This window comes from Schistocerca nitens, chromosome 1 (assembly GCF_023898315.1).
Source record: "Schistocerca nitens isolate TAMUIC-IGC-003100 chromosome 1, iqSchNite1.1, whole genome shotgun sequence".
In the NCBI taxonomy this organism is placed as follows: domain Eukaryota; kingdom Metazoa; phylum Arthropoda; class Insecta; order Orthoptera; family Acrididae; genus Schistocerca; species Schistocerca nitens.
Window position 1 is genome coordinate 1,110,387,761 of NC_064614.1, and position 12,300 is coordinate 1,110,400,060.

At 40.6% G+C, this 12,300-nt stretch overlaps 1 protein-coding gene across 1 annotated transcript in view; it reads left to right on the forward strand.

Annotated features, from left to right (window-relative positions):
* Positions 1-12,300, forward strand: part of LOC126198988 (synaptosomal-associated protein 25) — a 393,632-nt gene that overhangs the window by 37,207 nt on the left and 344,125 nt on the right. Inside the window, exon 2 of the mRNA XM_049935684.1 lies at positions 6,522-6,561. The gene's annotated coding sequence lies outside the window, so the exon portion shown is untranslated. The remainder of the gene's footprint in view (positions 1-6,521; positions 6,562-12,300) is intronic.

Genomic DNA, 12,300 nt, shown 5'->3' on the forward strand with positions numbered 1-12,300 from the left:
GCAAACACATTGTTGTGGCCAAGATAGATATGAAGCCCATGCCTATGACAGTAGTACAAGTTTATATGCCAACTAGCTCTGCAGATGACGAAGAAATTGAAGAAATGTATGATGAGATAAAAGAAATTATTCAGATAGTGAAGGGAGATGAAAATTTAAGTCATGCGTGACTGGAAGTTGATAGTAGGAAAAGGAAGAGAAGGAAACATAGTAGACGAATATGGATTGGGGGTAAGAAATGAGAGGAAGCCGCCTGGTGGAATTTAGCACACAGCACAACTTAATCATAGCTAACACTGTTCAAGAATCATAAAAGAAGGTTGTATACATGGAAGAAGCCTGGAGATACTGACAGGTTTCGGATAGATTCTATAATGGTAAGACAGAGATTTAGGAACCAGGTTTTAAATTGTAAGACATTTCCAAGGGCAGATGTGGACTCTGACCACAATCTATTGGTTATGAACTGTAGATTAAAATTGAAGAAACTGCAAAAAGGTGGGAATTTAAGGAGATGGGACCTGGATAAACTGAATAAACCAGAGGTTATACAGAGTTTCAGGGAGAGCATAAGGGAACAATCGACAATAATGGGGGAAAGAAATACAGTAGAAGAATGGGTAGCTCTGAGGGATGAAGTAGTGAAGGCAGCAGACGATCAAGTAGGTAAAAAGGCGAGGGCTAATAGAAATCCTTGGGTAACAGAAGAAATATTGAATTTATTTGCCGAAAGGAGAAATACAAAAATGCAGTAAGTGAAGCAGGCAAAAAGGAATACAAACATCTCAAAAATGAGATCGACAGGAAGTGCAAAATGCCTAATCAGGCATGGCTAGAGGACAAATGTAAGGATGTAGAGGCTTACCTCACTAGGGGTAAGATAGATACTGCCTACAGGAAAATTAAAGACACCTTTGGAGAGAAGAGAACCACTTGTATGAATATCAAGAGCTCAGATGGAAACCCAGTTCTAAGCAAAGAAGGGAAAGCAGAAAGGTGGAAGGAGTATATAGAGGGTAATACAAGGGCGATGTACTTGAGGACAATATGGAAATGGAAGAGGATGTAGATGAAATGGGAGATATGATACTGTGTGAAGAGTTTGACAGAGCACTGAAAGACCTAAGTCGAAACAAGGCCCCGCTAGTAGACAAAATTCCATTAGAACTACTGACAGCCTTGGGAGAGCCAGTCCTGACAAAACTCTACCATCTGGTGAGCAAAATGTATGAGGCAGGCGAAATACCCTCAGACTTCAAGAAGAATATAATAATTCCAATCCCAAAGAAAGCAGGTGTTGACAGATGTGAAAATTACCAAACTATCAGTTTAATAAGTCACAGCTGCAAAATACGTATGCGAATTCTTTACAGACGAATGGAAAAACTGGTAGAAGCCGATCTCGGGGAAGTACAGTTTGGATTCCGTAGAAATACGGGAACACGTGAGGCAATACTGACCCTACGACTTATTTTAGATGCTAGATTAAGAAAAGGCAAACATACATTTCTAGCATTTGTAGACTTAGAGAAAGCTTTTGACAATGTTGATTGGAATACTCTCTTTCAAATTCTAAAGGTGGCAGGGGTAAAATATAGGGAGCGGTAGGCTATTTACAATTTGTACAGAAACCAGATGGCAGTTATAAATGTCGAGGGACATGAAAGGGAAGCAGTGGTTGGGAAGGGAGTGAGACAGGGTTGTAGCCTATCCCCGATGTTATTCTATCTGTATATTGAGTAAGCAGTAAAGCAAACAAAAGAAAATTTCGGAGTAGGTATTAAAATCCATGGAGAAGAAATAAAAACATTGAGGTTCGCAGATCACATTGTAATTCTGTCAGAGACAGCAAAGGACTTGGAAGAGCAGTTGAATGGAATGGACAGTGTCTTGAAAGGAGGGTATAAAATGAACATCAACTAAAGCAAAATGAGGATAATGGAATGTAGTCGAATTAAATCGGGTGATACTGAGGGAATAAGATTAGGGAATGAGACACTTAAAGGAGTAAAGGAGTTTTGCTATTTGGGGAGCAAAATAACTGATGATGGTTGGAGTAGAGAGGATGTAAAATGTAGACTGGCAATGGCAAGGAAAGTGTTTCTGAAGAAGAGAAACTTTTTAACATCGAGTATTGATTTAAGCGTCAGAAAGTAGTTTCTGAAAGTATTTGTATGGAGTGTAGCCATGTATGGAAGTGAAACATGGACGATAAATAGTTTATACAAGAAGAGAACAGAAGCTTTCGAAATGTGGTGCTACAGAAGAATGCTGAATATTAGATGGGTAGATCACATAACTAATGAGGAGGTATTGAATAGAATTGGGGAGAAGAGGAGCTTGTGGCACAACTTGACTAGAAGAAGGGATCGGTTGGTAGGACATGTTCTGAGACATCGAGGGATCACCAATTTAGTATTGGAGGGCAGCGTGGAAGGTAAAAATCGTAGAGGGAGACCAAGAGATGAATACACTAAGCAGATTCAGAAGGATGTAGGCTGCAGTAGGTACTGGGAGATGAAGAAGCTTGCACAGGATAGATTAGCATGGAGAGCTGCATCAAACCAGTCTCAGGACTGAAGACAACAACAACATGGTCTATGTGTGAATTTATGTGCATGACGTACAAAGAAATTTATCTTTTAGTTGGGTGTACATATCTTTGCCCAGAACTGTTTATCTGTTTTTGTTTTGTATGGTGTTTAGTTTGACTGTTTCATCACATTAAGAAAAATTCTTAGTTATATTTTTATTATTTTCCATTGGACTAAAGTGTTTGTTGTAAGACTCTCTATGATGTTTGTGGCTTCAGGATAAACTGGAGAATCTTTCAAATTACTCAATAGTGAAGTGATAAAAATTGTTCTTAGATGCTTGATAGTAAATGGAGCTTGAGCTGATAATTACTTGAGACTTTAACATGTATAACACTGTGGGGTGTCAATTCATAATACAGAAGTTAACACATTGTAAAGCAACAAATTTGATTGTTAGTTGGTTTTTTTGTGTGACCCTTATGAAGTAAATAACAGGCACAACTGTGAAATATCTGCTGTGCAGAATAAAATAAAACTGATAAGACACCTAATGTGCTGTTATAATTTACACATTTTCAGTTCCATTTGAAATAATTTTCTGAAATTTCTATTGAGATAAAGTACGTCAGGGTTGTTACCCATCTGTGTAGTGAAGAGATAATTAGCCAATCACAGTTCATATTCCAAGAGGACCATTCCACTGAGTGCCCAACAATACTTTAAATGATAAAATATTATCAGTTGTCATCTTCTGTGATTTATCAAAGGAATTTGATTGTGTCAGTCAATATTCTGTTGATGTTTTTATGGAATATGTAGTTCAGCACATTTTTTTAAGGAAAATTTCAGAAATTTATCAGAGGCTGTTAGGTAGTACACCATCTGCACGAGGAGAAATGACAATGGGAGTCTAATGTTGTTTGATTTCAGGCTCACTATTATTCCTGTTCCTTCTTAATGCTGTACAAAATATTATGTTATGCCATTATATTTGAATCAGGAGGCAGAATTGGTTAAGTTTGCAGATTATACAAACATTCTCGTGAATGAAAGAAAATTGTGTATGATCCTTTTGTGAAAGTAACAGACTGGTTTTACATAAATGGTCTAATTTTAAATTGTAAAAAAGCACAGCTCATCCAGTTTTGTAGTGCTAGTACACTCCTGGAAATTGAAATAAGAACACCGTGAATTCATTGTCCCAGGAAGGGGAAACTTTATTGACACATTCCTGGGGTCAGATACATCACATGATCACACTGACAGAACCACAGGCACATAGACACAGGCAACAGAGCATGCACAATGTCGGCACTAGTACAGTGTATATCCACCTTTCGCAGCAATGCAGGCTGCTATTCTCCCATGGAGACGATCGTAGAGATGCTGGATGTAGTCCTGTGGAACGGCTTGCCATGCCATTTCCACCTGGCGCCTCAGTTGGACCAGCGTTTGTGCTGGACGTGCAGACCGCGTGCGACGACACTTCATCCAGTCCCAAACATGCTCCATGGGGGACAGATCCGGAGATCTTGCTGGCCAGGGTAGTTGACTTACACCTTCTAGAGCACGTTGGGTGGCACGGGATACATGCGGACGTGCATTGTCCTGTTGGAACAGCAAGTTCCTTTGCCGGTCTAGGAATGGTAGAACGATGGGTTCGATGACGGTTTGGATGTACCGTGCACTATTCAGTGTACCCTCGACGATCACCAGTGGTGTACGGCCAGTGTAGGAGATCGCTCCCCACACCATGATGCCGGGTGTTGGCCCTGTGTGCCTCGGTCGTATGCAGTCCTGATTGTGGCGCTCACCTGCACGGCGCCAAACACGCAGACGACCATCATTGGCACCAAGGCAGAAGCGACTCTCATCGCTGAAGACGACACGTCTCCATTCGTCCCTCCATTCACGCCTGTCGCGACACCACTGGAGGCGGGCTGCACGATGTTGGGGCGTGAGCGGAAGACGGCCTAGCGGTGTGCGGGACCGTAGCCCAGCTTCATGGAGACGGTTGCGAATGGTCCTCGCCGATACCCCAGGAGCAACAGTGTCCCTAATTTGCTGGGAAGTGGCGGTGCGGTCCCCTACGGCACTGCGTAGGATCCTACGGTCTTGGCGTGCATCCGTGCGTCGCTGCGGTCCGGTCCCAGGTCGACGGGCACGTGCACCTTCCGCCGACCACTGGCGACAACATCGATGTACTGTGGAGACCTCACGCCCCACGTGTTGAGCAATTCGGCGGTACGTCCACCCGGCCTCCCGCATGCCCACTATACGCCCTCGCTCAAAGTCCGTCAACTGCACATACGGTTCACGTCCACGCTGTCGCGGCATGCTACCAGTGTTAAAGACTGCGATGGAGCTCCGTATGCCACGGCAAACTGGCTGACACTGACGGCGGCGGTGCACAAATGCTGCGCAGCTAGCGCCATTCGACGGCCAACACCGCGGTTCCTGGTGTGTCCGCTGTGCCGTGCGTGTGATCATTGCTTGTACAGCCCTCTCGCAGTGTCCGGAGCAAGTATGGTGGGTCTGACACACCGGTGTCAATGTGTTCTTTTTTCCATTCCCAGGAGTGTAGTATCCCACCTACTAGCAATAAGAAATAATATAATTCCAAGAAATTAGGTATACAAATTAATTAGAACTTGAACTGGATAATCTATATAGGAGACCTACTAAAAGTTCAGGTTCAGCTACTTTTGCCATAAGAATAATTCACCACTTTGTGGATATAAAAAGCAGTAAGTGAACATATTTTGCAGTTTCCCATTCACTGATCTCTTATGGCCTATGGGATAAAATTCTGGTGTAACTGCTCATGTCGGCATAAAGTATTCATTGCACAAAAGTAGGTAATTAGAAACATGTCTGGGGTTCACATTTGTACATCTTACAGGGACCTCTGTAAGCAGTTAGTGGAAGTATTACCCACAGCCTTACTGTACACCTACTCACATATGAAATTTGTGAACAGTCCACCTGAGTTTGTGATTAACAGATATTCTGGACAATACTACAAGGAAAAAAAAAACATTTAATCAATTTTCGGGATAGAAAGGGAGGGATGTAATGTACAGTCGTAAAACTCTTAGACAAATAAGATGTCTGGCAGATATAGATTAAAGATGTTTCTCCTTAACTACTTCTATATGATAGAGGAATTACTGATAGAAATAATTAGTACATAGGCAGAAAAAACTGTAAATGACCAGCATGTACACACACATTGTTTTCGTTTGTTTTTTTAAAAGTATTATTCTATGGTTGTTAAGTCGACATGCTATACATCATAATATTTATATGACCTATGGAACAGCTAACTAGGTTATATTTAGACACTTTGAATGACGAAGTGAAATGCCAATGAATGTGTTATTGATGCTGTACAGAAGTAATATTTTGCCAGCTCATTTTTCTCGCTAGGCAAATATTTAGTCTTTCAAATTCAGAAATGGTTTTATTTCCTTTTAACGTAGAAAAATACTAGAGTGTAGTGTGTAGGAAAATTTATAAGCAATGTTGGAGTTTCTTGTTGTGTGTTCTTTGAAGCATTATCCTGATGGACTATCAAACAGTTACGTTAAATAAGGATTTGCTTAAAAAATGGTGCATTGCTAACAAAGTGATCAGACCCTGCTGAACTGCAATAATCTGAACCTTCTAGTCTGTTTAGTGCGACATTCACTGTGCTAAATGAAGGAAAAAAAATTCAGAAAATGAAGTAGCCAGGAGAGGAACAGAAAGGTAGTTTGCACGAAATGATTTGTTTCACTTCAAGTATAGCTTAACTCCATTAACTCGCGATACAGATATTTAAATTTCAGCCTTTACTGCTGTCTGCCAGTTACTTTCACCAATGTTCCAATAATAGCTTTGTAATTTTTCTTTCCCCCCCATGATAGTGATACTTAATTTTTATTCTATTGTACTTTCAGAACTTAAGTAACTGGAACATTAACTTTTCATCATGTGTTCCAGGTTCAACAATCACAGTTCCTGATCTGCAGTGTTTTCTTGTGTGAGTAATTCTTATTTTGGTTTGGTTGGATAATGGGTATAACAAAATGACAGCTTTCACATAGTGTAAAAAATGGTGCTTTTAAAAGACAATAGAAAATTTTTTTGTTTATTTTTATTTACACTCTTATTCCATATCTGGGCAATTCATTGTTCAGATATTGACTTTTCCTAATTCTAAAAATCTAAAATAGCTTCAAAAGTGCCTATCCATTAATCTGATTGGAAGGAATGAGTTCCACATTGATACATATTGAAAATGTTTTCAAACCATACCATTCATCTAATTTTAGAAAAAAACTTTTGGTTTGAAGTCTTTGGTGCTTCTGCTTTTGGTGTGACAGAACACATTTAACACCAATCTGAAAGTAAGATTTCCTTTGGTTGCTTTGAAAAGATGTTTCTTCCACACGTTTGAGCACTGAGCCATTGAAACTTAATTTTCTATTAAACACATTGTATGAATGACCTGCACAGGAAAAACATGCAGAATTTGAATACTTTATTTTCAGGCAGTCCATGAACACTTCGCCAACAGTGTTTTTTATTCTGTCCCTTAAGAGTTGGATAACATTTCATTGAAAGTTGAATAATCAACATAATCTGAAAACCAGTGTAAGAAACACCTACTGTGACTGTACCATTGAATATTTAATATAAACATCCAAACTAATCACTGTGGAAACTCCAGGTTGGATTATCAACAATGTGGGGAAAGATAGATTGTTTTTTACTGTAAAGATGACACATTAAGTTGCACACAGGTACAATTAAGACACATACCCAAAGCTTTTGGCCTCAGCCTCCATTAGAAAAAGAATCGCACACCATTCATTCACAACACAAACAATTCATAGATTTTTGTCCCACAAAACTATTAGTTCTCCAGTAAAGAAATAAATCGTTCATGATGCATCTCAGGACATATTTAACCATTTCACTGCGCATTTACTCTCAGCGGCTCCCGCCCTGTGCGCGTTATTTTCACCCGGTGCGTATATATACGACTGTAGCAGTCTACCGTTATTATTGAGATAAAAATGAGACGCAAAATCCAGTATTGTCGGTGTAAATCGTTTCATTTTTTAAATCTTTGTTCAGAAAGTCTTATTTTGTTCAAAAAAGGTACTTTATTAGGAGACACCAAATACAAAACATATAACATTAGTAATACTTCAAAGTGTGATATCTCTCGAAACAAAAATTCAAACATAAAGGCACATTACATTTTACACGAATGTGTCTTGTGTCACTTCGTTTATCATGTTTTGTGTTCTCTGGGCGGCCTTCTTCTTTGAAGCTCCTGGGATTAGCGAGATAAAGCGGCGCTCGGTTAGGCGTAAGGGATTGTCACCGTCCGCGAATCTCCCACGACGCCCCTCTGTTTGCGCTTGGTGGTGAATCTCTAGGATCTCCTTGATAAGTTTCTGTTGAAAATCAGATACTGAAATATTTCGTCCCGTTTGAGTTTTATATAATGCATGCGCATTGAGCAGACACAGATCCACCAAATGAAAAAATACTTTTTTTTATACCATTTTACAGTTTTTCGTACACATTCTACTGAACTTAGCATCATGTCGGTCCTGTCGACGGCCCCCATATTTTCAGTGTAGCTTACGATGCAAGCTGGTTTTGTTTTTGGTTCATTTCGTGGTTCCGTCAATTTTGTCAGTCGCTGTAATTTCGCTTGTGTGAAGAGTTGAAAGCATCCTCACTTCCCGCTTGTCCTGCCACTTCAGATCAAGAAGTTTATCTGTTGACATAAACTCCATCTCGCCTTTTCTAAGTTATTTTGATAAAGCAGGCATGCGGTTTGTTCTCACAGTTCCACAGGCATTAGTCACTCTGTCATGCAGATAGGAAAATAACGTTGGGCTAGTGTATCAATTGTCAACATATCATGTGCGACCTTTACCAAGGTAACGTTCAAGTAAAGTGAGAACAATGCTTCCAGGTATTCCAACATTTACACTAAAGTCAGTTTCTTTTTTTACGTCTGTTGCTGCACCCACATAAATAAGTCAAGAATATAACCAGTTTCACATTCACATAACACAAAAAAATTTACACAAAATCTGTGGCGTTTAGAAGGAATGTACTGCTTGTAGACGACACGACCTTTGAAGAGAACTAAACTTACATCAGTGCACAAATTTTTAAAAGGATAGAAAGCACCTGGAAATACTTTTCTTAAGTGACCCACAGTTAGGCCGGCCTGTGTGGCCGTGCGGTTCTAGGCGCTTCAGTCTGGAACCGCGTGACCGCTACGGCCGCAGGTTCGAATCCTGCCTCTGGCATGGATGTGTGTGATGTCCTTAGGTTAGTTAGGTTTAAGTAGTTCTAAGTTCTAGGGGACTGGTGACCACAGATGTTAAGTCCCATAGTGCTCAGAGCCATTTGACCCACAGTTCGACGTAATTTCCAGATGTTGTCATCTCCAGGGTCCTTACTGTTATCAGCAAAATGTAACATTCTAAGTAACAGAAGATATCTATCTCTCGGCATGATTTGCGCAAACATTGGAGTAGACAGTAACTGATCATTAGTCCAATAACTGTTTATTTCATTTTTTCTCACTTGAGCCATCAGAAAATTTACAGCAAGGAAACAGTAAACTTCGTCACTGTTTCTGTTTTTCCAACGTCGCAGTCTTGATTTTTCACTGGCATCATTGCAAAGGTTTTCATAATATAAATTACATTGCTCAGCTATGTAACTCACAATGTCTTGGCTAAAAAAAACCTTGGAAGCAGTCGTATACAGTACATAAATCATCTAAATTGACCATTTTGCAACCGGAACCACTGTTATCGAAATTATGCACTTTAGGGTCCAAATCAGCCTTTCCATCTAAAAACAACTGTTTTGTGTCTCTTAGGAGATTTTTCAGGCATACGCTCAGGCTCTTCTTCGGGATCGGAGGAAGAATCGACGATAACATCAAAATCTGGATCTGCATTTATTGGTTCAACGTTTGTTGGTTCACAAATATTTTTTATATTTGTGGTGACAGATTTATCTGCCAGCTCGTCATCTGTCCACCCAAAATCAGCTGGATTGGGCATGATGTCCTCGTCGTCACTTCGGTTTAGAAAACTCAGCAGATCATCGTCTGTAAACGGACGGTAACGTCGCGTCATTTTATTCGGTAACGCGGAAACGGCCGCACACAAACTAGGTAATATAGCGATACGAATGAACTCAGCAGAAAGAGAATTCAGCATGCAATAGTCTTTCAGGTATTTCCTAGTATTCCAACAATTAAACTGCATACTTGCGCAACAATTACCGCCGACTCGCTGGCCCGGTTGTCGGCGTTATACGTAACTATACGACTGTAGCAGGGAACCGCTGTATTTTTCATAGTAAATAGTATATATACGTCTGGAGCAGTGAAACGATTAGCGTATAATTACGTCTGGAGCAGTGAAAGAGTTAAGCGTACGGGAAGTTAGGAAATAAAAAAGGAAGGCAAATGACAGTAGACCTAATGGACAGATGTAGACGCACTTGTTGCTAAAGTCTGCCGTGCGAAGGCCATTTTCCACATTTGTCCGGCAGCCGTCACATCAGCGCTGTGTTCACGACACGACAGCGCCCTTCGATTCTTTCCCAGTCTATGAAAGCGCGCAATTGGAAATAAATGGCTCACAATTTCTCACTGAAGGCAAATTTTCCACACTGTATTGGAGCTATTGATGGTAGACATACGAATAATGAACTCATCAAATTTCAACTACAAAGGATATTCGCCCATAGTGTTGATGGCGCTAGCAGATTCGAGGCAGTGGTTGAAAAGGAGTGAGACGGGGTTGTTGGTTATCCCCGATGTGTATTTAACAAGCAGTAAAGCAAACAAAAGAAAAATTTGGCGTGGGAATTAAAGTTCAGGGAAAAGAAATAAAAACTCCGAGGTTTGCCGCCGACGTTGTAATTCTGTCAGACAGCAAGGGACCTGGAAGAGCAGTTGAACGGAATTGACAGCGTCATAAAAGGAGCATGTAAGATGAACACCAACAAAATCAAAACAAGAATAATCGAACGTAGTCGAATTAAATCTGGTGATTCCGAGGAATTAGATTAGGAAATGAGAGACTTAAGTAGTAGAGGAGTTTTGCTATTTGGGGAGCAAAATAACTGACGACGGTCGAAGTAGAGAGGATATATTAAATGTAGACTGGCAATGACAAGAAAAGCTCTTCTTAAAAAGAGAAATTTAACATTGAAGATAGATCAATGTGTCAAGAAGTCTTGTGAAAGTAATTACATGGAGAGTAGTCATGTACGGATGTGAACCATGGTCGATAAACAGTTTAGAGAAGAATGAGATAGAAACTTGTGAAATGTGGGTCTGCAGAAGAATGCTGAAGATCAGGTGGGTAGACCGCATAACTAATGAGGAGATACTTAGCAGATCTGGAGAGAGAAGAAACTTGCGGCACAGCTTGACCAAAAGAAGGAATCAGTTCTTACGACACATTCTGAGACATCAAGGTAGCACCACTTAAGTATTGGAGGGAAGCGTGGGAGTAAAAATCGTAGAGGAAGACAGAGGTGAACATAGCAAGCAGATTCAGAAAGATGTAGGTTGCAGTACCTTTCCGGAGATGACGAGGCTCGCATAGGATAGAGCTTCGTGGAGAGCTGCATCAAAACTTTCTTCGGACTGAAGACTGCATATATACATACACACATGTTGATATTAGAACTTATGGGAAGGACTCACATATTCAAAGTTCCATGAAGAAATAATTAGTAACTAAAGGTATGGAAATTCCTGGAGATGGATGTCTTCCTGATACAAGAAGTCACAGGCTACCTTAGATTTTCATGAGGTATGGGAGTTTTGGACTGCAGACCTACCTCATGCGACCATACGGAGGGAATAAAAGGATGGTCTCGTATGTCTGGTAAATTTCTGTGAAAGAACGGAACATTTTTGTTGCGCCTTCGTGGGTGGTAAACTTCATTATACCAAGAATTGCACAAAAAATTAAAGTGGACAGCGTACAGTTCATTGTTGACAGTGGTTTGGTCAGTGTGTCGACTGCGATTGATACTGGAGATAAGTTTCGTGCTGTTGTTAAACATTTTCATTTGAAGGGTTGGACTGCTGCACAGAATGGGATGAAGTTCACACGGACTCTGCACCATCATTGATGACCACTTACTTTTGAATTAAAGAATTTAAATGTGGTTGGAAAAGCAGCGAGGACGAAACCTAGCTCTCTAAGCATCCTTACGCGCGTATAGATGCGCTGGACAGCCGCGGCGAATCGGCAGGCAGGATACAGGCTTTCATTCTGCTCTTACGCTGTGTAGGTGCCTGAAACAGTGTGTTGCAATAGTTTCTAACTGCAGAAAACATTCGTCCACACATGGAGCACCCTTTCCTCCAGCTTGACAATGGGAGATCACACACGAATGCTACATCTGCAACAGTCTGTTTGTGGTCACTGTCACCGATCATTACATAGTCCCGATTTGGTTCCATGCAGATTTTAATCTGATTCTGAAACTTAAAGACCACCTTAAAGGACTTTACTTTGATAGTGATGAAGCGGTGCAAGCAGAGGTGAGGTTCTGACTCCGTCAGCAAAATGAAACATTCTACAGTGACTACGATATTGCAGTGGCTGTGTTGTTCCAATTACGATGCAAAGTTCCTTTGGACGTGGATGCATGTCCAAAGGAACAGGCACTGTGGCGACTACAGCGGTTAGGAAATACGTGATAC